The sequence below is a fragment of the Castor canadensis genome, chromosome 4, assembly GCF_047511655.1.
Source record: "Castor canadensis chromosome 4, mCasCan1.hap1v2, whole genome shotgun sequence".
NCBI lineage: Eukaryota > Metazoa > Chordata > Mammalia > Rodentia > Castoridae > Castor > Castor canadensis.
The window spans coordinates 30,349,080-30,375,305 of NC_133389.1; the positions used below are offsets into that span (position 1 = coordinate 30,349,080).

A 26,226-nucleotide genomic window follows, 5' to 3' on the forward strand; every position below is an offset into this window, starting at 1 on the left:
GTGAGCTAAGCGGTATGTGGTATTCCCACAGACAACCCTGGGCCAGATCAGCATAGCCCCCTGGTCAGACCAATCCCACCCAGGGAAAAAAGAGGAACTGAATAATAAGCAATAACAAAAAAGACATGTAGCAAAGAGGGCGGGGTGCCCTGAGTGCCGAAGGTGGGGGAAGGGAAATCCCTTACGGAACTGTAAATAAACAGAGAAGGCAGGAGTGGCGGCACACACCCAGAAACCAGGAGTGGGAAAGCTTGTAAAAGTGGCGGTGGGAGGAAAACTCCACAGGAGAGGGGGGAAGGCCCACTTCCCACGTGAACTGTAAATAAACATGCCGTCCTGAGAAAGGAGGTGCAGTGTCACCTTCCCCAGTGTGTTTGGAAAGGGGAAAGCTTGTAGCAGAGGCAGTCGTGCCCAGGAGAGCTCTAAGTAAACATAGCCTGCAGGGCTAGGTGAGTGTTAAGCTCACTCCTGAGAGCTGCATAAATAAAGCCTCCAGCAACAGCAGACTGACAGCAGCAGGCAGGTGAGCTGCAGCCTCAGATAGTCATTCACAGAACTGTCTCCAGACTCTTTTTTTTTCTCCCTTCCTTTGATGAGACAACAACTGAACTACACCTGCATGCTGAAAAACTTACTGAAACTGTATTGCATTTGAACTTGGGACACTTTGTGGTGTTTTTTGTTTTGTTTTGTTTTGTTGGTTTTTTTCCCCTTTGATGAGACAACAGAACTACTTCTGAGACACCATCTCCAGGATTGGAGGCTGAGGGACTAACACCAAAATTATTAAGACTGAAACTTTATTGCATTGAACTTGGAGATTTTTTTTTCAATCCTCTCTCTGTCTCTCTAATGCCTGTTTAGCTTACTGTTGATTAGCACACTATCTCTGCCTGTTTATATCTTTGAAACTTTTTTGTTTTGTTTTTTACTTGTTTATTTGTTTTTCCCTTTTTCTTTAACTTCTTTGCTTTCCCTCTCCTCTCACCCTTCCATCCTAAATATCAACATTGTTAATATTACAAGCTAGAAAATACTTAATTGCACACAGTACAGGGACATTAACAACACCAAGCGCAATGATGGGAAGACACAAAAAACAGGGAAACCAGTTTCCCCAAAGCAAAAAATTAGTACAGGAACCAGAGGGAAATGAAGAAAACAGATACTCAGATCCAGACTCCAACAAAATGAAGATAAACTATGCCAAAGAACCCAAAGAAGCCCATGAGTTAATCTAAAAGAAGAAATCCTACAGGTAATCAATGAGAATTTTATAGAGATGATACTGGATATGGTCAACCAAAATGTACAGGAGACACTCAAGAAATTCCAAGACAACAAAAATAAAGAATTTGAGAAAGCACAAGAAGAAATAAAAGAAACCATAGAAGCACTGTATAAACACCAAACTGAAACAAAGAACATGATTAATAAAGAGATAAATGAACTCAGGACAAAAATAGACAACATTAAAGAGGAAACCACCCAGACTATGGAAAACCTCAGAAAAAAGAATGAAACAGAATTGCAAAGCAAAATGGAAGTCCAAACCAGCAGAACAGAACAAACAGAAGACAAAATCTCAGAACACAAAGATGAAATGGTAATTATAGGAAAAACCAAAAAACTATTAGTTAAACAACTCAAGACCTGTGAAAAGAAAATGCAAGAACTCACTGACTCCATCAAAGGACCAAACTTGAGAATCATGGGCTTTGAAGAAGGAGAAGAGGTGCAAGCAAAGGGAATGCATAATATATTCAACAAAATAATAACTGGAAATTTCCCAAATCTAGAGAAATCCACAACACCAAACAAACCAGATCAAAATAGAACTACCCCACGGCATATCATCATTAAAACAACAAGTAGAGACCCGAGAAAGAATATTGAAGGCTGTAAGAGAGAAAAAACAAATAACATACAAAGGTAAACCCATCAAAATAGAACTACCCCACGGCATATCATCATTAAAACAACAAGTAGAGACCCGAGAAAGAATATTGAAGGCTGTAAGAGAGAAAAAACAAATAACACACAAAGGTAAACCCATCAAAATCACAGCAGACTTCTCAACAGAAACATTAAAAGGAAGAAGAGCTTGGGGTGAGATCTTCCGGAGCATTGAACAAAAATAACTTCAACCCCAGGATACTCTATCCAGCAAAACTATCATTCAAAATAGATGGAGCAATAAAAGTCTTCCATAAGCAGAAACTAAAACAATATGTGACCACAAAGCCACCACTACAAAAGATTCTTCAAGGGATTCTGCACACAAGTGAAACCCAACATAACCATGAAAGGGCAGGCAGCACCAAACTACAGGAAAAGAAAAAGCAAGAAAGTAGAGAGTAACTTCAACTTAGGTACACACAATCAAACCTTCAAACAACTAAGACAACTAAATGACAGGAATCACACATACCTATCAGTACTAACACTTAATGTTAATGGACTTAATTCCCCCATCAAAAGGCACCATTTGATGAACTGGATTAAAAAGGAAGATTCAACAATTTGTTGCTTACAGGAGACCCATCTCACCGACAGAAATAAGCATAGGCTTAGGATGAAGGCTGGAAGAAGATTTACCAAGCCAATGGCCCCCAAAAACAGGCAGGAGTAATAATACTTATCTCTGACAAAGTAGACTTCAAACCTACATTGATCAAATGAGATAAAGAAGGACATTCCATACTAATAAAAGGGGAAATAGACCAAAAGAAAATAACAATTATCAACCTATATGCATCCAATGTCAACACATCCAATTTCATCAAACATACCCTGAAGGACCTAAAAGCATACATTAACTCCAACACAGTGGTTGTGGGAGACTTTAACACCACATTATCATCAATAGAAAGGTCATCCAAACAAAAAATTAATAAAGAAATCCTAGATCTAAAATATACCATAGATTAAATGGACCTAGTTGATGTCTACAGAACATTTCATCCAACTTCTACACAATATACAGTCTTCTTAGCAGCCCATGGAACCTTCTCCAAAATAGATCATATCCTAGGGCACAAAGCAAGCCTCAGCAAATATAGAAAATAGAAATTATACCATGCATTCTATCTGATCACAATGCAATAAAACTAGAACTCAACAACAAAAGTAAAGACAAAAAACATGCAAACAGAAGGAAACTGAATAACTCATTGCTTAATGAACAATGGGTCATTGATGAAATAAAAGAGGAAATTAAAAAGTTCCTGGAAGTCAAAGAAAATGAAAACACAACCTATCAGAACCTATGGGACACAGCAAAGGCAGTCCTGAGAGGAAAGTTTATAGCCATGAGTGCATATATTAAAAAGACTGAAAGATCCCAAATCAATGTACTAACGATACATCTCAAACTCCTAGAAAACCAAGAACAAGCAAATCCCAAAACAAATAGAAGGAGAGAAATAATAAAAATAAGAGCTGAAATCAATGAAATAGAAACCAAAAAAAAAAACATGCAAAGAATTAATGAAACAAAAAGTTGGTTCTTTGAAAAAATAAACAAGATTGACAGACCCCAGACAAACTTGACTATAATGGGGAGAGAAAACCCAAATTAAGAATCAGGAATGCAAAAGGGGAGACAACAACAAACACCATGGAAGTCCAGGAAATCATCAGAGACTACTTTGAGAACCTATATTCAAATAAATTTGAAAATCTTAAAGAAATGGACAGATTTCTAGACACATATGATCATCCAAAACTGAACCAAGAGGAAATTAATCACCTGAATAGACCTATAACACAAAATGAAATTGAAGCAGCAATCAAGAGTCTCCCCAAAAAGAAAAGTCCAGGACCTGATGGATTCTCTGCTGAATTCTATCAGACCTTTAAAGAAGAACTGATACCAACCCTCCTTAAACTGTTCCATGAAATAGAAAGGGAAGGAAAACTGCCAAACACATTTTATGAAGCCACTATTACACTTATCCCAAAACCAGGCAAAGACACCTCCAAAAAGGAGAACTATAGGCCAATCTTCTTAATGAACATTGATGCAAAAATCCACAATAAAATAATGGCAAACCGAATTCAACAATACATCAAAAAGATCATTCACCACAACCAAGTAGGCTTCATCCTAGGAATGCAGGGATGGTTCAACATACAAAAATCAATAACGTAATAAACCACATTAACAGAAGCAAAGACAAAAACCACTTGATCATCTCAATAGATGCAGAAAAAGCCTTTGATAAGATCCAACACCATTTCATGATAAAAGCTCTAAGAAAACTAGGAATAGAAGGAAAGTACCTCAACATTATAAAAGCTATATACGACAAACCTACAGTCAGCATTATACTTAACAGTGAAAAACTGAAACCATTTCCTCTAAAATCAGGAACTAGACAAGGATGTCCACTATCTCCACTCTTATTCAACATAGTACTGGAATTCCTAGCCAGAGCAATTAGGCAAGAAGAAGGAATAAAAGGATTACAAATAGGTAAAGAAACTGTCAAAATATCCCTATTTGCAGACGACATGATCCTATACCTTAAAGACCCAAAAAACTCTACTCAGAAGCTTCTAGACATCATCAATAGCTATAGCAAGGTAGCAGGATATAAAATCAACATAGAAAAATCATTAGCATTTCTATACACTAATAATGAACAAACTGAAAAAGAATATATGAAAACAATCCCATTTACAATAGCCTCAAAAAAAATCAAATACCTAGGTGTAAACCTAACAAAGGATGTGAACGACCTCTACAAGGAAAACTATAAACTTCTAAAGAAAGAGATTGAGGAAGACTATAGAAAGTGGAGAGATCTCTCATGCTCATGGATTGGTAGAATCAACATAGTAAAAATGTTGATACTCCCAAAAGTAATCTACATGTTTAATGCAATTCCCATCAAAATTCCAATGACATTCATCAAAGAGATTGAAAAATCTACTGTTAAATTTATATGGAAACACAAGAGGCCACGAATAGCCAAGGTAATACTCAGTCAAAAGAACAATGCTGGAGGTATCACGATACCCGACTTCAAACTCTATTACAAAGCAATAACAATAGAAACAGCATGGTACTGGCACAAAAACAGACATGAAGACCAGTGGAATAGAATAGAGGACCCGGATATGAAGCCACACAACTATACCCAACTTGTCTTTGACAAAGGCGCTAAAAATATATGATGGAGAAAAGACAGCCTCTTCAACAAAAACTGCTGGGAAAACTGATTAGCAATCTGCAAAAAACTGAAACTAGATCCATGTATATCACCCTATACCAAGATTAACTCAAAATGGATCAAGGATCTTAATATCAGACCCCAAACTCTAAAGTTGGTACAGGAAAGACTAGGAAATACTCTAGAATTAATAGGTACAGGCAGGAACTTTCTCAATGGAACCCCTGCAGCACAGCAACTAAGAGACAGCATAGATAAATGGGACCTCATAAAACTAAAAAGCTTCTGCTCAACAAAAGCAATGGTCTCTAAACTGAAGAGAATACCTACAGAGTGGGAGAAAATATTTGCCAGCTACACATCAGACAAAGGACTGATAACCAGAATATATAGGGAACTTAAAAAACAATTCTCCCAAAATTAATGAACCAATAAAGAAATGGGCAAGTGAACTAAACAGAACTTTCTCAAAAGAAGAAATACAAATGGCCAAAAAACACATGGAAAAATGCTCACCATCTCTAGCAATAAAGGAAATGCAAATTAAAACCACACTAAGATTCCACCTCACCCCTGTTAGAATAGCCATTATTAGGAACACCACAAACAACAGGTGTTGGTGAGGATGTGGGGAAAAAGGAACCCTCTTACACTGCTTGTGGGAATGTAAACTAGTACAACCACTCTGGAAAAAAATTTGGAGGCTACTTAAAAATCTAAACATTGATCTACCATATGATTCAGCAATACCACTCTTGGGGATATACCCAAAAGAATGTGACAGAGGTTACTCCAGAGGCACCTGCACACCCATGTTTATTGCGGCACTATTCACAAAAGCCAACTTATGGAAACAACCAAGATGCCCCACCACTGATGAATGGATTAAGAAAATGTGGTATCTATACACAATGGAATTTTATGCAGCCATGAAGAAGAATGAAATGTTATCATTCGCTGGTAAATGGATGGAATTGGAGAACATCATTCTGAGTGAGGTTAGCCTGGCCCAAAAGACCAAAAATCGTATGTTCTCCCTCATATTCGGACATTAGATCAAGGGCAAACACAAGAGGATTGGACTTTGATCACATGATAAAGCAAGAGTACACAAGGGAGATATGAGGATAGGTAAAACACCTAAAATACTAGCTAGCATTTGTTGCCCTTAACACAGAGAAACTAAAGCAGATACCTTAAAAGCAACTGAGGCCAATAGGAGAAGGGGACCAGGAACTAGAGAAAAGGTTAGATCAAGAAGAATTAACCTAGAAGTTAACACACATGCACAGGAAATCAATGCGAGTCAACTCCCTGTATAGCTATCCTTATCTCAACTAGCAAAAACCCTTGGTCCTTCCTATTATTGCTTATACTCTCTCTACAACAAAATTAGAGATAAGGACAAAATAGTTTCTGCCAGGTAGTGAGGGGTAAGGGGGAATAAGGAAGGGAACAGGGGGAAGGGTGAGAAATGACCCAAACATTGTATGCACATATGAATAAAATAAAAATTAAAAAAAAAGAGAGTTGAGGACGAGAATGTTTCAGTGGGTCTTTTCAACTCTAAGCTTCTTTGATTCCATAAGAAAGTGGAGCTTGTCTTGGAATTTGGGATGAGGGAGATGGCAGGTTTCAGTCAGAGAGCTCTGTGTGCCTATGAACATGAGGTATATGCACTTGGGACCCTGCTTCATGGGATACCATGCTGCAGGATAGCACTAGTCTCAGACACAAAATTTCATGGGTGCCAAAATGCTTAGGAATAGAGATAGATAATGTTTTAATGCAATATTTTAAAACATGAAAATTAATGTAAAAATTCAAAATGAATGAAATATCAGGATTTTACATAAAGCCAAGATCAATACTGGTTTTCCTTTTATTCTGGGCTCCAATGTAGCTTGGTGCAGCACTTTTATGGACCTTAACTTTATTTAAAATTTTGACATTTTCTTCATCATGAATTGTTTTTGGTTTTGGTGCTGGAGAGCAACCCAGGGCTTCACAAGTGTTAAGTACGCACTCTACCACTGAGCTATGAAGATTTTAATAATAATTTTGATTTTTAAAAAGAATACTGTATTGAAATCTGATTTGTCTTGAGTCATTACTCAAGCTTTTTGTCACCTTTATTAAGCCAATGGTGTGTTAGGAGTGAGTGCTTTACCCTAACACCTAACCTGAAATAGGGTGATGCCAGATAGCAAGGGGCAAGTCCAAAGGGAATGGGGAGTTTCCTGCAACTCTTCTATCCTTCTTGAAGCGAACTAGGATGAGAGGGCATATTGGGGGCAGAAAATGAGAACTTAGAATTTGAGGGTTGGCTTCCAAGTCAGATGAAACTGAAGAGATGGGTCTGAATTTTTAAGCAAAAAGGAAGAGGACCCACTAAGGACAGTGTAAGCCCATTCTTGGGAAGTCCTGGCTGCATGGCTGTCACAATGCGGTTATTAATAGGCCACTTCTTGCATTCTAAGGCATCCAGGGTTGAGAGGCAAATGCATGATCACCAGTGCTGGATCAGACTACTGTTCAGGCAATGATGCAGTGGGTGTCTCTTGATCACAAAGGAGAAAGATAGTTGCTCCTGCTTGAGTGTTAATCTCTGAGCATGCCTGGTGCTTCTGAAAGGATTCCTCACACCTTGACCAGCTCCCCAGCCCTTTTGAATGCCCTGTAGCCATTTTTCAAAGTCTGACCTTGTCCTTTGCTTGTCTTATGGCCTTTTCTTATGCCTTACTGCCAGCACCACAGAGTAACTTTCCCAGGAACAACTCTTACAAAGAAGCTCAGTGTTGTTCTAGTCTGTGGTGTCAGAGAAAAAATATAAATGACAAGAAAAGTAGAAAACACAGAAAATGTCCCATTTTAGACCCTAATTTCTATGGTATTAACCAAAAGTTCAATTTCTTTTCTGCTGCATTGTTTGTCCTGAGCCTAAAGAGCAGATATTGACTAAAATGCATGGTACCCAATTAGAAATGCCAAATTCCCATCCCAAACTCAAACAAAGGATTTAAAATATAGTGTATAAAGTCAAGTGATGAAAAGTGCTAAAACCAGAAGGGCAAGCATGCTTAGGTGACTGGCTCATAGTGTACTTTAAAAAATGCAGTGGGTTTTAAAAATCATTATTGTAATTTAGAATGCTAGTGTCTCAAGTCCTGGTCTATATAATTTATAGGCACTGTTCCTTTTAACTTCAATCTGTAACACTACTCTGACATTGGATAGTATTTATCTCCATTTTAGATATGAGCAAATAGAGGAAGGGGTGGGTGAGGGGTAGTTTCCTAAAGTTACAAAGTTTGCAAATGGAAGACCTGGGGTTCAAATTCAGGCTTTTCTGAATCCAAGTCTTTGACTAAGTCTCTTCACTATCTTGCCTTCCACCCAGGGTAAAATCAGAAGCTGAGGAGATCTCTTACACAGGGATATCCCAGGGACATGTAGCATATCAGACATCCCCTAGCTGCTTTCACCCTTTCTATGTGCACCTTCCAACTCCTAAAATGTCATGGTTGACTGAGATGTGGCCTGCAGAATGAGAGGACAGATAGATCAATTCATTTAACCACCAAAACAATTTTCTCAATAGAATATTTATGCCTTTTGTACCCTATTTTGAGAATAGATTTTATCTGTTTTCTCTTCTTTTCCATAATCCAAATGCTATGCCTTCTTCAAATTCTAATTCTAGGGTTTTTTTTTTCAGTAGCTAGATAGTTATTTTTTCCTTCTTTTGAACTTCTATTTTTCTTAGACTTCACTATGGTGCCCAGTTTTGATCATTGGTTTGTTTTTTGATAGTTTTATTATTCCAAATTGATGGTTTAAAGAACCTAGAATGTACATCTTCAACTTCTTGCTTCCCCAGAGCCTCCTCTCTTAGAGATAGACTTTGTAGCAGGTACTTTCGAGGCCCCAACCATATTCCTTAGATTTTTCTGAGGCTCCAACTAACTTACAACTGGCAGTGCCCACCTCCCTGTGCCTGCAGGCTCTCTTCCTTCAGCCCCAATTGAGGAAAGCTTGTTGTTTACATGGCAGGCCAGAGTTTAGAGAATTATCATTTTCTAGAACAACAGCTCTCAAATAGATGACTTGGAGGAATTATTGCTTAAGCACCACAGCTACTTCACTTCTTCATGTGGAACTGAGACATGTATTTGTCACCAGAGTTCCTAGGGTTTCCTGAGAGTTAGGCTCCAGTGACCTGGAGGAACTGGCTAGATGATGTACCCTTTATCCACTGCCTGTTCTCCTTCTATTGCCTTCCTTAACTCTCACCTGTTGTTACCTGCAATTTCTGGCAAAATAGTTTGTCATCAAATTCTTTATGTCAAGGTCTGCTGGGGGGTTGGGGTGGAGGAACTCCAACTAAGACAGGCATAGAGGACAAAGTCAACATTGGCTTTCTGATTGGATGATGAAGAAGCTGTCACAGTGCTATCTTGCAGAAATAGGGATTTTGTGTTTGCTACTCAGGGAGCGTGTTGCTATCTCTCATATCCCATTGAATGGAACAACAGTGACGACCAAGCATGCCATCCCAAATTCATCTGCTTCTGTTCACTACTCTGTATCTGTGATCTATTTACTGACTTTGGTAAGTAGTGACAAGCCAAGGGGAATCATGTTGAACCCCTATTAACCCTCTCCCAACCCTGCTGCTACCAGCTGTATATAACTCTAGAGTTGTAGTGTCTTCAAACCGATTACCTTTTGACAAGGCCAAGAAGAAATGTTGACCCTGGATTATGACTAAAGCAAAGGCCCCTTCCCTTTGGAAGCAGAAAAAGATTGGGAAAAGTACACAATAGCAAGATGTTTTCTAACAAGGCTGTGTCAAATTTATAGATAAATACAAGAGCTAGGATCACATGAGGCTAGGTCAGCAGTTTGGACCTCTCTCCACCAAGCAGAGAAGGTGCTGTCTGATTCTATCTTGGACTGATTTCCTATTTTGTGATTCACAACTGCAGCCAAGCAGAGCACATCCAATAACATTATTTGTTTTCCACTTTTTAAAAAAGTGCAGAAGGAGGAGAAAGAGGCATTAGCAGACAGTCTGACCATAGCGAGACAGGCAGATGGTTTGTGGGATTGATGCCAACTGGGTGTTTCTGTAAGTGATTGCATATCTCCTCTCTGTGCCCCAGCTCTAGCCTTGATTAAGAGGTCAGGGGGAGGCTGCTGAAGTATGAGGCCCTGTTGCACATGATATACTGCTAACCTGTCGGTCGCCTAGAAACAGCTCTGGAAAGGGGCCCCAAAACAAATCAATTTAGAAGCCCAGAACTTTGGGCCAGGTAGTGTTGGTTGTTTTTAAAATATGAAGCTTGATTCTTTGTGTTTGTTTTCCCAAATGCTACTTAACCCTTTTATCTTTGACCCCACATCAATTCCTTTCCGTTTTAATAACAATGGTCTCTTTTTATAAGTGCTAACACTCTTCATGTGTTGATTCCGAGGAGTAAGTGAAGTGGGCAGAGAGGAGAAAAAAGGATTCAGGGGCAACTAGGTGAGGTGTGTTTGCTCTTCCCTTACCAGCTGAGTACTGACCGTGTGGCCAGTCCTGGGATACACGTAAAAAGAGAAGAATGCATCCTCCTTCCTGGGATAGCAGGAGGTTTGTGTGGAGGAAATGGCATGTGTCTCCAGGATGCAAAGGGTCAAGATAGGAGATATGGAAAAGGTGAGTGTTTGAAATGGTGAGTGAGGGAGGTGGTCAGGAAAGGCTTCAGAGAGGAGGTGAGACATAGGGAAGGTGAAGTTCTCATCGGTGACAAGGTGAGATTTGCAGAGGTACACCAACCAGCCAAGTAACCTCAGCAAAGGCCCAACCTGCACATACTTTGGTAGCCTTTACCCTGGTTTGTCAGAAGAGCATAAGATGGAGAGCTTCCCAGGGCTCAGAGAAGATACTGACACCTTAGGTCTATGAAGCACTGGCCTGACTGGAATGGACCCGGAGGCTTTGTGCATTGATCTGCCAGTTATTCCCGCTCTTGTGCGATTCCCATGGCTGACCTGAATGGCCCCTGGGATGGCCGCCTGCTGGTCACATTCTCCTCTGCTTATGTCTACTCCACAGGCCCATCTGCTCAGTAGCAGATTCTGGTCAGTGATCCTAGACTGAAAGTTCACCCTCTCTCTTGATCAGAAGGCAGGACATTGTACTTTCTAATTATAAATCTACTGAGTAAATATTTACAGAGTATCTTCTTTTAGCAAGGCACCAGGGTAAAAATGTTGGAAGAAATAAAAATCTGCAAATACAGTCTGTCTCTTTCCTGAAAGAGTTTGTAATCTCTTCATGGAGTGGAGTTAAAAATAAATACATGAATGAAAATGTTGGGAGTCAGGCAGATATGAACCAAGAAAGGTGTGAGCTCTGTGGTGGAGCTGGGGGGAGGGAGCTGTCACTTCTGGATGGAAATTTCCTGGAGAAGACTGTGCAGCCTAACGTTGCTTGAAATTGAGTGAAGGCAGGGGTCTAGGTTTTTATCTAAAATCTTATGTGCTGAGTACCAGTCAGGAGTGAAATCTGATTTTCATATCATTTCTTTCTCATATCATTTTATATCTCTCATTGCTCAAAGCAACCCAGCTAAGTGGGTTTGGACCTAGAACCCTTCCATTTCACATGTAACAATTAGCAAAAACTTCTTTCACCCTTAAAATTATCCTCAAACAATAAGTTATAGCTAATACTTTCAGGAATGGTAAGATAGCAATGTTGGATCAGCTATTTTGAGCTGCCAACCAACATGATAGACTGGGGGTGGTTTTAGCATGAAGTAAGAATTCCCCTTAATTTTGCTTCTAAATCAACAAACTCAAATTAACAGTGAGAAATCACCAAAGCACCCATTGTCCCCAGAATGAAACAAGCTATGGAAGCCGGAGGGCACGCCAGATATGCACCCATTGCTGAGGTACACTGAAACACCTGGAATGATCACGAATAATCTATTAGCACACTTGAGCCACACTCAGTCTAGCTTTGCAGATAAACATGGTCTGTGATTATTTTACAACACTGTTAAGGTGCTGGGGGTAGTCCCTCATTTATTACTTGACTAATAAATACTTTAATTACACTTAATAAATAATGTAAGCAGGGCTCACTGAAGTGGTAATTCTTTAAATTAATTATTAACTGCATGCAAAAGCCTGCACTGCCAGTACCACTAAAAGAAAATTCAGCCTTTAATCTAAAGTGATTATTCATTATCTGGTATAAAGGCTCCATTTGCATATTATTAGGGAAATAAACTTTGGCCTCCTTGGCAATACAGATAGATCTCATGGTCTGCACATTATGGATTTCCAAATACTAAAGCAATGATAAACAATGCATAATAAAGTCTCCAGTTTATAGCTTTATAACAGCTGGTTTTTGATTTTCCAAATATATTACGATGATAAAGTGACCAGTTAATGTATAAGCTCTTTGGGAAAGGTGTTGCCTACAGATGGTCGACTGATAGGAAACGGTAAATGTGCAAACTGCTCATTTCCCTTGAGATTGGAGTCATAAAATGATCTTAATAAGATATGAGAAGAAAATCTCCATTTAACCCTTTTCTCTGCTGCCACCCAAATATGGTACTGCGTTTGATTATTTTCCATATGTCTCTTTCTCCACTCCGCCCTGGTCCTCATCCTTCCCCTGAAAAAGTGGCAGTAGTATATCTGGATAGTCTGAGGTTACTGACTCCAGACACTGCTATGACATTGATTTTGTCTTCAGGCACAGGCTAGACAAGGTTCAGTGAAAAGAGAAAGAAGATTTCTAAAACCAGCAATAGAGTAGAATGGATGTACTGTTGCATTGTCTAGCTTGGTGCTTGCTCTTGGGTCTGGGCATCCCCAGGGGAAGTGATCTCAGGAACTATGGCTAGGAAACAGACACATGAAACAGCCCCTCAGGATCCCAATCTGAAAATGCTGGGAGCAAACCAATAAACTGAACACAGAGATTTCTGGAGGAGGAGAAATATTCCTTCCTTGGCTTCCTTTGGCACAAATTGCAGGTGGTGGATGAGGAGTAGCGTGAGGAGAGAGAGAAAGGGTAGAAGGAGGAAGCCACAGGCTCGTGAAAATGGTGTCAGTCACAAGGAAGCAGAAATGACCTCTATTCCCATTTCTCATCATTCATCTTCCTGAACCTCATTTTGAGACTATGTCTTTCAAGTGACCTTTCCTAATTCCCTGTTCTTTCTAGCATTCACATGAAATGTGAATCAGCAACCATGCAGTGATTTGTATGAAGTGGGGTAAGGGCTACATGATGGTGAGCTATATCTTTCAAAGTGGTCACTTTGGGAGTTGGAACTTGTCTCAGTAATGCTGTTATTACTTCAAATATTGTTGGGAAACTTTGTGAATTGGCTTTCATGATCATATTAGTCAGCCCAGGCTGCTATAACAAAATATCATAGACTCGATAGCTTAAACAAAGGACAGTTACTTCTCATAGCTCTGGATGCTGGCAGAGTGAGATTAGGTACCAGCAAGGATGGGTTCTAGTGAGGGCTCTCTACCTGGCTTGTAGGCAGCTACCTTCTCAGTATGTCCTCACTTGGTAGAAAGACAGAAAGTTCTGTTCCCTTCTTATTGTTATAAGTACACTAATCTCATCATGGGGCTCCTTTCTAATGACCTAATCTAAACCTATTCACCTCCCAAGGGCCTCATTTCCTAAAGCCATCACATTGGGGTTTGGACTTCAATGTATGAACTTTTAGTAACAAAAACAATTATCCATCACAATGTGATAATGAACATTTTCAAGGAGAAGAAAATCTTATCAAAATAATCACTCCATATAACTGAGCATGAGCCAGATATGTAAGGAGTTTCACACACCTTATCTCACATTATCCCAATGGCACACCAAGAGAAAAATGGCATTAACCCTTCACAATTGAGAACATGAAGATTCAGAAAAATTAAGTAGCTTTCTTAAGATCATGGAGCCCATAAATTAGTCTAATTTTGAACCCAAGGATTCCAGAGTCAAAGCTTTAATGACTATTAATATTGCTCTATCCTCTGAAGGTGGGTTGAAGTTTGGTAAGTACCTACTGGTTAATGACTGAACATATTCTCCTTCTCGTGTCACCAGTAGGACTTCTCTGGACATTTTCTTTAGCCCAAAGGAAATTCTAACAAAAAGAACTTTAGGCATACTGCTGGTCAGTGGAATAATATTTGAAAGAGAAGAGCCTAATTTACCTCTTGAAATGATGCCACAAGGCCTCATTCCATCTTTGGCCTGTTCCATCTTTGATGCATGCATAGAGCCAACTCTATTCTCATCTAACCCAATCTTATATTCTACCAATTGCAATTAGTGCCACACATGTTATCCCATTCCATCTTCCCATTATTCCTTTGAGTTAGGTTAGTGTGGTTATAGTTTTTCTAAAGGATGAAGAAACTGAAGCACAGAGAGGTTGAACAGCCTCCCTAAGTTTGCATAACAAGTGATAAGAAGACCCAGGCATATGGGCTTCTTTGTTTTTATTCCTAAAAAGTAAACAGTTGGATCCTTCATCACAAGTATCTTCCAATTCCTATCAAAAACTATGTCAATCTGACATGAGGAGCTGATAATTTATATGTACTCCCCTTGCTTCTTACCAACAAGGTTCTTATTCATGTACTCATGTGTTCCCTCATTATTATATCCATTCATTGGTTAATTCATTTAACAAATATTTCTGAAGTATGTAACTTGGTGCCAATGATTATACTAGGTACTGGCTATCTAATCTGAATTTGCTAAAGAAAATGGAATCAATAGGCTGTTAACTGAGTTGACAGTGATCCAGTTACTTTGGGACTGGTGGAGCCTTCATCAGTGAGCTCTCCACTTTCTCAGCCTCCTGAAGGCTCCAGAAGAGGAGAAGAATCTAAAGAAGTGCTGCAGGCTCACAACCACCACTGAGACTCACTGGCTCCCACTTTTAAAGAGATGGTTAAAACCATCAGGCAACAACATTCCCAAGGCTTAAGTTAGTGTTTTCCAGTTTCCAGTAGCTTTTATACACAATTCAAAACCATCACTGCTGTTGTAGTTTTAGGATAAGGGATATAATAATTTCTACAAATCCAGAGTAAAACCTCCTGTTGGTGCCTGGTTACTCATGCTTGCAATTCTAGTTACTCAGGAATCAGAGATCAGGAAGATCAAGGATTAAAGTCAAGTCAGCCTTTTTTCTTCTTTTGATTGTTGGTGTTTTTTTTCCTTTCTTTTGTTTAAAGAGGTAAACCTCTTGCCAGGTGCCAGTGTCTCATGCCTGTAATCCTAGCCACTTAGGAGGTAGAGATCAAGAGGATCACAGTTCAAAGCTAGTTCAGGCAAATAGTTAGTGAGACCATATCTGAAAATACCCAACATGGAACAGAAAAAAGGCTGGCAGAGTGGGTCAAGTGTTAGAGTATTTGCCTAGCAAGTGTGAGACCTTGAGTTTAAGCTCCAGTACTGCCAAACAAAAACAAAAACAAAGAATTAAGCCTCTGGCAGAAGGAAGGAATATTACAAGAGTCTAGAAGTACTCTTGTAGTTATAGCTTTAATTTTGAGTTGTTTATGAAAATGCTGCAAAATCTTGGGGTTGAGCTGGGACAGACACATTGGAAGGTTACTGCCCTCTGGTTGTTATGGGAGGAATCAATGCAGCAGGAGGGTGCTAAGGGTCCTGCACTACTCATCTTGCAACTCTTCAAGAGCACTAGCAAGCTGAGCACTGGGGCAATGGTTCCTATTATTCCTACCTCAGAATGGTTTAACTTTCTTTCTGGATTTTAAGAATTTGGGTTACTCAATACAAAACTTTTAGAGATAAAAAAAAATCAGGCAAGATAAAACAGAGAAAGCTGGCAGTCCAGTTTCATTCTGCTTAATAAATAGCCTTAATTCATCATGTTCACTCCTACTGTTCAGGGCAAGGGCCCTTCCACACTGCAAAGACAGGTGTGAGCGAACCTAATCCAGGCATACTGTCAGATGGCACCTTGCTCTTGTTTCTTTTTTAACAGAAGCAGCTGAGCTTTCCTTCTTTTCTAGCCTCTTCCAAAAGCCAGCAACAGATGCACAGCCAAGTGTAGTAGTGGCCCAGCCAAGAAGAAAACCAGGCTAAGGACAGCATTGTTCTCTATGACACTCATAATCCAACAGCATTTCTTACTAACAGGCTTTGGAGCTAGGCTGGAGCCAGGATTAGAATGTCAATGTCAGGGCCAATAGAACCCATTAGGAGAAGACGGTTCAGTCACTCCTTGTACAGATGAGGCTACTGGGACAAAGGAACGGGAATCTTGACTATGCTCACCCAGCAAGGTTGCTACTGAGCAGGGGGCAGAATCTCAGCCTCCAGACTCATAGGTCCAAGCCTTCAACCTGCCCTGCCTCCAAGATTGGTAGCAACATCTCAGAAGCCCTAGGACAGGGCTTCCAGTTCTTTAGGTCATGCACAAAAACCTGGCTTTCACACATTGCTGATGTTTTACAGAGGATCCAAGTCTTCTGTGCTTATGATGGAGGTGTATTTGCAAAATTGGTGACAATTGCTTTTTTTTTTTTATTTCCTCTCCCTGGGTGTCTTTACCTTTACTAAGTGGCTCCCTCTCCAAGTATGATCCCCTAGAATTTCATGTTGCAAACCACCTGCTTTCTCTACACTGAAGCCAGGTCTTCTTTCTTCCCTTTTAAAGCTCCTTTGTACTCATCTGCCCAATACCAACTTTCAAACAAAGAAGTGGAATGCATTCATACCCTTATTCAAAATGAGATCTGAGAAACTGGATGACAGTATAATGGGGAAAATGTTGATTTAAATTAGGGATGATTAACATTGTTAAATTTCAGAAGGGTTAGACTTTGATCAAGGAAGCTTTCCCAACTATTTTCCAGAACATGCTCACACATAACCACACACTTGACAGTACAGTAGTCTGTGTGTCCACATTGTGTAGACATAGACTAAAATTTCCGACATACACACACATATCCTGTATGTCCTAAATGGCACAATTGATGTATATGGGAGGTGATATCTTTCTAACCATCTGACCTAGTTAAAGAGGAATCTTTAGCAAATGAGTGTTTAGGAAAAATATTATTCCATTTATTGAGCACCTACTTTGTAATAGGGAGCTGCATAAAGAGCTTTTAGAAGTATCACTTTGTCATCTTTCCAATGAGCCTATTATAGGTTGATTATGTTTTCTCAATATTCATATATCAAAGACCTAATCTCCAACATACCAGTGATATTATTTGGAAATAGGGTCATTGTAGATGTAATTAGCTTAAGATATGGTCATACTGGAGTACAGTGGGTCCCTAATCCAATATAGCTGATGTCTTTATAAAAAGAGGAAATTTGGACACAAAGACAAGCATGAAAAGAGAATACCATCTGAAGATGAAGACAGAGACCTGTGGAATGATGCCAGTAAATGTCAAAGATTGCCTGAAAAACATCAGAAGCTAGAGGTGGAGGTGTGGAACAGATCCTCATATCCTCAGAATGAGCCCACTCTGCTACCATCTTGATCTCAGATGTCTAGACTCTAGAACTTTGGGACAATAAATTTTTGTTGTTAAAACCAATTTGCTGAGACAGCCCTAAACTATGGATACAAAGCCTTTGAACCCTATTATTTTCATATTATCACCAGGAAACTGAGGTTCAGAGAGTCTAAAAAACTTGCCCAAGGTCACACAGGTGATAATAGGCAAAACCAATATCTGATCTCTGTTCTGTGTGCTCTGCTTCATTTACCTGGGTAGCTGTGTTGGTAAAGGATGGAAAAAGACAACTTGTCCTCCTTGACAAATCAGATATATGTCCTATCTCAGCCTGGAACAGGGCAGTTGGGTCTCCCAGGCTACACCCCTACCACAAACTCAGCACCCTGAGGTCTGTCCCATATTTTCCCCATGTTTCTTCTCTCTTAGCAGTTAGAACCAAATCAAATGCCAAATATTACTTCAATTTTCTCATTTTATTTTGTTTTAATTTATTTGGCCCAGAGAAGACATTTGAGGTCTCAAAATCCATGCCAACTTCACACACCCCCCCCACATACACACACACACACACACACACACACACACACACACACACACACACACGAAAACTGAACTTGGTTTTTTACTGATACTAAACAGACTGGATTTCTCTGGGGCTTCCTCATCTTACTGTCTATCCAGCACTAAACAACAGAGGCCCCATCCTCAGGACCATTTTTCCACCATCTGTTCTGAAGCCAAATCTATAGTGGTCATACCTCAAAGGCTATGGTATTCCTATTTCAGGGGTTTGACTGGGTGGAGAAAAGAGGAACCCTCAGGCAGTGAAATGGCTGCCTGGATTTGGTTCTATTCCCAATCATCTGAATCTTTTCTCCCTTTACAGGAGGGCATTTCCAGACCTATCCTTAGAATCTCAGCATTTCCCAAGATGAGGGATTATGTAAAACTTTATTTGGAAAAAAGGGACCTTGTCTTTCTCTAAACCAGTCAGGCAGGAACACTGCATGAGTAGGATGCAGTCAGTGAGAGCCTTGCAGAGGTGAGGGCACATTTGTTCACAAGAAGAGACAGGTGGTCACTGACAAATGGATTAAGAAAATGTGGTATCTATACACAATGGAATTTTATGCAGCCATGAAGAAGAACAAAATGTTATCATTCGCTGGTAAATGGATGGAATTGGAGAACATCATTCTGAGTGAGGTTAGCCTGGCCCAAAAGACCAAAAATCGTATGTTCTCCCTCATATGTGGACATTAGATCAAGGGCAAACACAACAAGGGGATTGGACTTTGAGCACATGATAAAAGCTTTAGCACACAAGGGAGGGGTGAGGATAGGTAAGACACCTAAAAAACCAGCTAGCATTTGTTGCCCTTAACACAGAGAAACTAAAGCAGATACCTTAAAAGCAACTGAGGCCAATAGGAGAAGGGGACCAGGAACTAGAGAAAAGGATAGATCAAAAAGAATTAACCTAGAAGGTAACACACATGTACAGGAAATCAATGTGAGTCAACTCCCTGTATAGCTATCCTTATCTCAACCAGCAAAAACCCTTGTTCCTTCCTATTATGGCTTATACTCTCTCTACAACAAAATTAGAGATAAGGGCAAAATAGTTTCTGCTGGGTATTGGGGGGGAGAGGGAGGGGGCGGAGTGGGTGGAAAGGGAGGGGGTGGGGGCAGGGGGAGAAATGACCCAAGCCTTGTATGCACATATGAATAATAAAACAATAAAAAAAAAAGAAGAGACAGGTGGTAGCAGGGGGACATGATTCCAACCAACAGTCCAGCTTGGAGATCAGGCAAAAACAGGTGATCAGACATGGGGGAGAAAGTCAATACCAGACCAAAATGTAACTCAGCACTAACAGGGCAGCCTTGGCAGTCCTCAGAGAGGAAGCTCTTTCTTCTGTCTCTTTATGCTCCCAGATGGAGCAGGAATCAACATCTGAATCCTGGAGACCCTAATGCCAACCTGAGAACTCAAATTGTCAATTCCTGGCAGATTCTCATCTATGACTCTTAAGTGACAATGGCAGCAACTGTTTTCCTTTATGGTACAATGTCCCTGTGCTCTGGATGGCTCCAAGCACTTTATCCTTGATATAATGTCTATTACCTCGTTTACAGATGACAAAGTGATTTTGAGAGGCTAATTTACCAGATGTGATAGTGCTGGAACTCCGGTTATGTGCTTATGTGTGTCTTATTCTTAGAAATTTTTTTTCCATAGAAGGCTGAAATCTTCAGACCTTGTCCTCCGGTAGGTCCACCGCTCAAAGTCTGGGATCATTGGGTTCAATTCTATTTAATTAATGATGTGAACCTGTGGCCTTGTGTCCAGAGGACCCCACTGGGCCAGTTCTATTGGTGAGGAGTGAAAGGAAACCCAGGCTACCCAACTTCTTTGCTATGTGATCTTAGAGTGAGTGCCCATTGACTTGGCTGGGGCTTGAGGTGGGCAGTGAATGGAACGTTAAGGGACAGCCACACAGGATTCACTGTATATAATGGCACAAATCATGTAGCAAGTCTTCTGTATTTCATTCAGACTGGAATGAAGAAAGGAAAGAACTCAAAGATAAAATTCTTTGACATGGTGTTTGCATGTACAGGAGCTCGGGCTGAACTGCCTTAAGGAGGCCTATATTTATGCCCCATTGGAAAACCCAGCCATCCACTTTCATTGGTTTTATGATTTGATCAACTTAACAAAGGCACCCTTTAGCTTCCTGTGAACCACAATATTATGGCTGGGCTTAAATAATTCTAAAGCAATTCATGGGAAAGGGAAACAATCAGTTAAGCTGGCCATTGAACCTAGCTTTCTGAAGCTGGGCTACTCTCTTGTAAGGGAGTTATGTTGCTCATGAGAACAAAGTTCAGAATCTCCAATCTTGCTCTGTGCAGGGCAGAGCCTGTGGTAGACTCTCCAGGTATTAAAGGGTGAGCTGCCACCACTTCTTTCTGTAGTCTGGTCTCTTCTTGTCTGAGTTTCCTTACACTGTAATTTCTGGGCCTCCCCCCATTCCCAACATGGTGTTAATGTGGGTAAGGAGCCATCCCCTTTCAAACTGTATGTCAAGTGTAGGCAAATCTCTTTTCTGTGTTATTCCTTAGCACAGAAGAGTAGAGACTAGTCTATAATTATTTAGCTAATTATACGTAATTATTTCATTGGCATCTTTTCCTCACCAGACTCTAAGCATCATATGAGCAAAGAACCAGATTGGTCATTTTCATCCCAAATTCTCAGCACCTACCAAAGTGCTAAGCAAACTGTAGATGCTCAATAAGTAGCTGTCCATTGATTTTTTCCAAAGAGAAAAACAAAAGTGAGTATCTCAGAAAATATAAACAGTGAGAATCAGTAGAGCTTCTTTACTGAATGATGTGTACAGCACCAAATCCCTTATTCTAAGTTGATGACATGTTGGAATTTGACAAGCAAGCCAGGTATATTTTGCTGGGTTTCCATACCAGTACCATCACTCTATTCTGCTAACCCTAGGGTTACATGGGGTCACTGGGAAAAGCAAAGGCACCATCATACAAAAAGTGCCCAGTGAATGAAAAAGGAGACTGTGAACTTCATGTTTGGTGCCTCAGCAGCTCCCTGCTGAGATGTTAGCCAGGGAACTTCATTGGCACTGGATTACCTTCTTGGCATCAGAAGCTGGTCTCCCTGTCCATTTTCCTACCAAATGACAAACTTGATCTGTTAATTTTAACTTTCTTGCTATATCATTGGGATATTTTTACTCCTAGTTTCCAACCTGAGGGATAGAATTCATTCATAGCTTGTTTGCATAGCAGTGTTATTATCTAGCAGCCAGCAGGGTAGATTTGTTTTAAACAGTTGCTTTGGCTACTAAAAATCATCTTAAGCAATTAGTCTTGCACAAAGATCTCTCACTCACTCACTCTTTTGCTCACTCACTCACTCACTTGCTCTTGCTCTCTCTTTTTGTTGCACACATGGGCATGAACACACACACAGAGAACCTTTCTTAAAAATTGCCCCTGAACTCTCTCAAACAAGTATATGTAGATACAGATATCAGGAGGTGAATTCTCTTTGTTGTGGAGTCAAAAATATTTCTTTGTGTTTTTTAGGCAGGCTTGTGGCTGCAGTAGTAATAGAACCCAACCTGCCTCCCACCTGCCTTAGACAGTTGTGCAGAGAGAAGCTGATTTGCTGCCTAATTCTCAGGGGAATAATTTGAAGGTTTCGCTCAAATGATTTTATTTAATCAAACTCAAGAAATATTTATTGGGCACCTACCACATGCAAAGAACTCACTATACTTTGTACTTACTGGAGATCTTTATATTACTCTCACCATTTTCTTGAGGTCACCAGGCACAGTCCTTTGAATATAGCAAGTGCCCCATCAATGTTCTGTTGGATGTAGGACTGCAGATAGGAAGGCAATATCTATCCATATCTATCTATATCTTTATATATCTATATATCTGTCTGCATCTGTATCTGTATCTATGCCAAGTTTCCTAGCCCTTCAGAAGGTAGCAAGGAATTGCACACATTACAAGTGTGTGTTTTGCTTTCACTGTGAGTGTTCATTCTCTTTCTGGGAGATATTATCTGCCAAGAAGTTGCCCATCTTCTTGAAGTCTCAATTTTTTCATCAATTAAATGGGAAACTGTGGGTGATTTTGAGTGCTCAGTTGATGATATACTTAGCACAGTGTCCAGTGTAACACCCAATGTGATGACAGCAACTTCCTTGCTGCTGCTGAGGCAGGGATGGTTCTTTTGCATGCCAAACACTTGCTCCATACAGGCTGGTGGCGGGTGGGTAGCTAGGAAGACTTAACGGGAGCCACGTGAGATGGGATGACAAGGACCTGGAGCTGTGCCAGCTCCCAGGTGAAGGGGTTGACTGTGGTGGGAATCTTCCAGAGCTCCTATGATGCTGGGCATAACTGGCTCTTGGCAAGGAGCCTAGTGAGGTCCTGGGTACATGGCTATATGGAAATAAGGATGTGCCAGTGCTGTGTCCAACTTTCTTCTGCTCCTTTTGTGTCTGGAGATAACAACAATGTCTTCCTCCCTCCCTGATGTTTTTTTTTTTTTAAACAGATTTTGGAGTCTCTCTATAGCCTTCAGGGACTATGTTTAATGGACATAGGAATGAGAGGGAAATGGAAAGAAGATAACAAGCAAGGGTAAAGCAGAAGGGTATGTGTGCTGAGTAAAAGCAAGAGGGTGGGCAGGTTAGTGGAAAAAAAGCACTTATTCAGAAGGGGACGGCAGCCTCTGTTGTCCCCTCCCTGGCCCAATCCAGAATCCTAAACAGGGAGCAGTATGAGAGATGAAGTTCAAGTGTGCATTTTTCCTTTCCATTTGTGCCTCAGTTCTGTAAAATCAAGTTCCCCCACCTTGCATCCATTTTTGCTGTGAATATGTGCCCTTTGGTATAAATAGAGATTTGGTTCTGGCTTTTCCAAGATAAAATATCCAACTACCTTTCTTTGACTTCTGGCCCCATTGGCACCTCAATTTTGCCTTAATTACCCAATTACTGAAGCTATCCAACCTATTTATTCAGGCAATCAAGGTTTTAAATGCATGGATTTATCATCACCTCAAATCACCTGTCACTGAGATAGAGCAAAAATAGAAAAGTAACTACGAGCTGCAGGAGGTTTGATTCAACACACTTCTGGTCAGATCATTATTTTCAAGACTCCCATGAGAAGGAAAAAAAAAAGCTCTGGAAAGAGGGGAGAGAGAAAAGAGTGATGGAATGTTATAGAATGAACTGTTTGGATGAGTTTTGTCTCTATTTTTGGAAGGATGCTCTGTGATGTTTCTTATTTTTTTCCCCTGAATTCTCTCCTTACCAGCTGTCCCCTCTGCAGAGGGAATATTGTTATTGCTTCCCCTCACTAAGGGAGTCACACGGCTTGGGGTCATCAGAGGATGGAGATGGAGTCTATAGATTGGGCAGTTACTGGAACTGTATCTACTTTCTGGAGTTACCTAGAGTAAGTCCATTTTCTCATTTACCTGATTTGTCTCAAACGTATTTCAAAATAGAGTTTTTTTTCAACATGAGCAATATTATTTCTTTGTGTCATTCCTCATTCACCATTCTGTGAATTTCACTCCAAGTTATTAATTTCTTTTATTAAAAAGGGCACCTCCAAATTTAACACAAAACTTCAAGTGTGCTCCATTCAGTGAAGAGCAATCACCCATCCCCCACCCCCCAGTCATGGTACTATTAGTAATAGAGCCTCAGTGCTTTTAAATCTCCTCTGGGATGCTACATGCTGCTGTTTATGCACAATTTCCTTATCACGTGCTTCTTTGTGAATTTTTAGAAATCCAGCATAGGAATTTACATTTAACCTTATAGGACGAAATATATTTATATTGTGAGTTTTTTTTTTTTTTTTAGAAATCTAAACATAGGAATTTACTTTAATCTCATAAATTTCAAGTTTAAATTTAGTGTGTTATATTAGCCATGAAAACTAGTTTGAATTACAACATAGCTCCCAATACACTTTACTAACTATAACTTTTTGTATCCTCATTCTAGTTATTAGGGCTACTGTTCAGAACAAGGTTGGTACAGAGTCCTGGGACTAACCACTAGCCACTACCCAATGGGTTGTCATTACTCTGATGATCAGTATTTTGGGGGTCCATGTCTCAGTGAAAGGTAGAATCTGGAGCTGGAAGGTTGCTGATTGTCTTTGTATAAAAATAAGAAAAAAACTGTACTAAATTGTTCCAGTTCAATTCCACTTTTAAAAGAGAACTCAATTGATTGTAGAACCACCCACAACTTAACAATTTGTGTTTTTTTGGTGTGTGTGATATAGTAAGAGTGGCTGGCAAAGTATTCATTTTTTATATATAAACTTCACAATAACATGGTGGGTAATAATAGGTTACTTGTTTTCCCCAAAGTAATTTAAAACATTTTCTTAACTTCCTTTGCCATTGAGTTTGGCTAATATCTTCATACTAGCATATTTTCATCTGTGAGTTTTCTCAAAGAAAGTTCATCTGCAAAATTTTGAAGAATCAGCTTCATCTCCACTTGGCAGCATGTGGTAAATGAAGGTATTTCTGGTGAGATTCATTACATTACCTTCCAGGAAACTAACTCCAGAGAGGACTAGATTGCAGAGAACTGTATATTAAACTTCCTTTCTGTATCTATGGGCCCAGGTGGAGGGGACAAATGGATTCCTACCTGACTGCAAAATATGATGTATTATTATAAACAGAGTCTTGAATTATAGAAAATACTAGTTAGCATAATTACATTACCATATTTTTATATGGAGATTATTATTCAAATACCAAACAGGCAATCTTCCATTGGAAAAAACCAATAAACACTCTCAATCCTGACTTCCACTGTTATGTATGTCATAGTACAAAACAATTTTAAAGTTTAAAACCCATTACATTACAAGAGCTATTCACTTCAAGTAGGTGGCAATTTGCTTCTTCTTTTCATTCCACGTTTCGATAGCTATTCACCTCTATCAATTCTTATCTTGCCCATTCTTTAGAAACCAATTGCAGTTTAAAAAGTGCCCATCTATTTCTGATTGAAATCTTCACATGCTGGTTTTTTAAACTATTTTTCAATCTCTTAATAAAATAGATTGCCTCCAGGCTGCCAGTTAGTAAACCCGCTAACAATACAGCAATTCCAAGGACCTCCTGGCTCTTGGCTTTTCCCTGCATTTGGTTCTGTCCAAGAAATCTCATATTTCCACTGGTTCTACCTACATGTGCAAACACTGTTTACTGGATTAAAATTACTTAAAATTGTACAAAATATCATCAATAACAAAGCTCTGCAAAATTGCCTAATCAACTTGAATTAAACTGCCAGCCTCTGTAGTCCACAAAATATAAAATAGATCTTACAACTCTTTCCTTGACTTGTTAACAGTGTTTTGTTGTTGTTGACATCTCAGAGTTGTTAGACTGAAAAGTCTTTCCATAGCATGAAGGATCACGTTCATTTACAAGAGGGACTTTCAATTTATCAGTCTCAGAACAGATACTTCTTAAGGACCCTCTCTGTGGATGGCCAGAAAACAAGTAAGGAAGGGAAGGCACTGTGTCTGCCCTGAGGCTCATGCATCGTGGACAGAACCATAAGAAACTATCTACAAAGTTAAGGGGAAATGTTAAGACTATGGTGTCCTCTGACTCAGAGATGGAAGAAATTACTGGTGGAGGAAGTGGTCTTAAAAACCCAGAAAGGGCCCACTAAGATGGGGAAGAGGATTGTTAGACAGAAAGGACCATCTGCTGTTGAGGGAAGACGCAAGAGGAAGAGGGATTATGAGCACAAGACAAACTGAAGGCACTGGGAAAGTGGTCAGAATGACCCCATTCCCCTCTGCACTATCTATCTCCCCTCTCTCTTCCTCAAACTATCATCATCTTTGATGCCTCCTGAAAATTATCATGTCCATTCTG

At 39.8% G+C, this 26,226-nt stretch overlaps 1 protein-coding gene and 2 long non-coding RNA genes across 3 annotated transcripts in view; 2 read left to right on the forward strand and 1 right to left on the reverse strand.

The window, feature by feature from the left end:
* Positions 1-9,788, forward strand: part of LOC141422479 (uncharacterized) — a 119,765-nt gene extending 109,977 nt beyond the window's left edge. The window contains exon 5 of the long non-coding RNA XR_012447046.1: positions 9,669-9,788. This is a non-coding gene — a long non-coding RNA (uncharacterized lncRNA). The remainder of the gene's footprint in view (positions 1-9,668) is intronic.
* Positions 1-26,226, reverse strand: part of Slc14a2 (solute carrier family 14 member 2) — a 445,690-nt gene that overhangs the window by 209,061 nt on the left and 210,403 nt on the right. The gene's annotated exons all lie outside the window — the stretch shown is intronic.
* Positions 21,838-26,226, forward strand: part of LOC141422478 (uncharacterized) — an 81,434-nt gene continuing 77,045 nt past the window's right edge. The window contains exons 1-2 of the long non-coding RNA XR_012447042.1: positions 21,838-22,944; positions 23,613-23,753. This is a non-coding gene — a long non-coding RNA (uncharacterized lncRNA). The remainder of the gene's footprint in view (positions 22,945-23,612; positions 23,754-26,226) is intronic.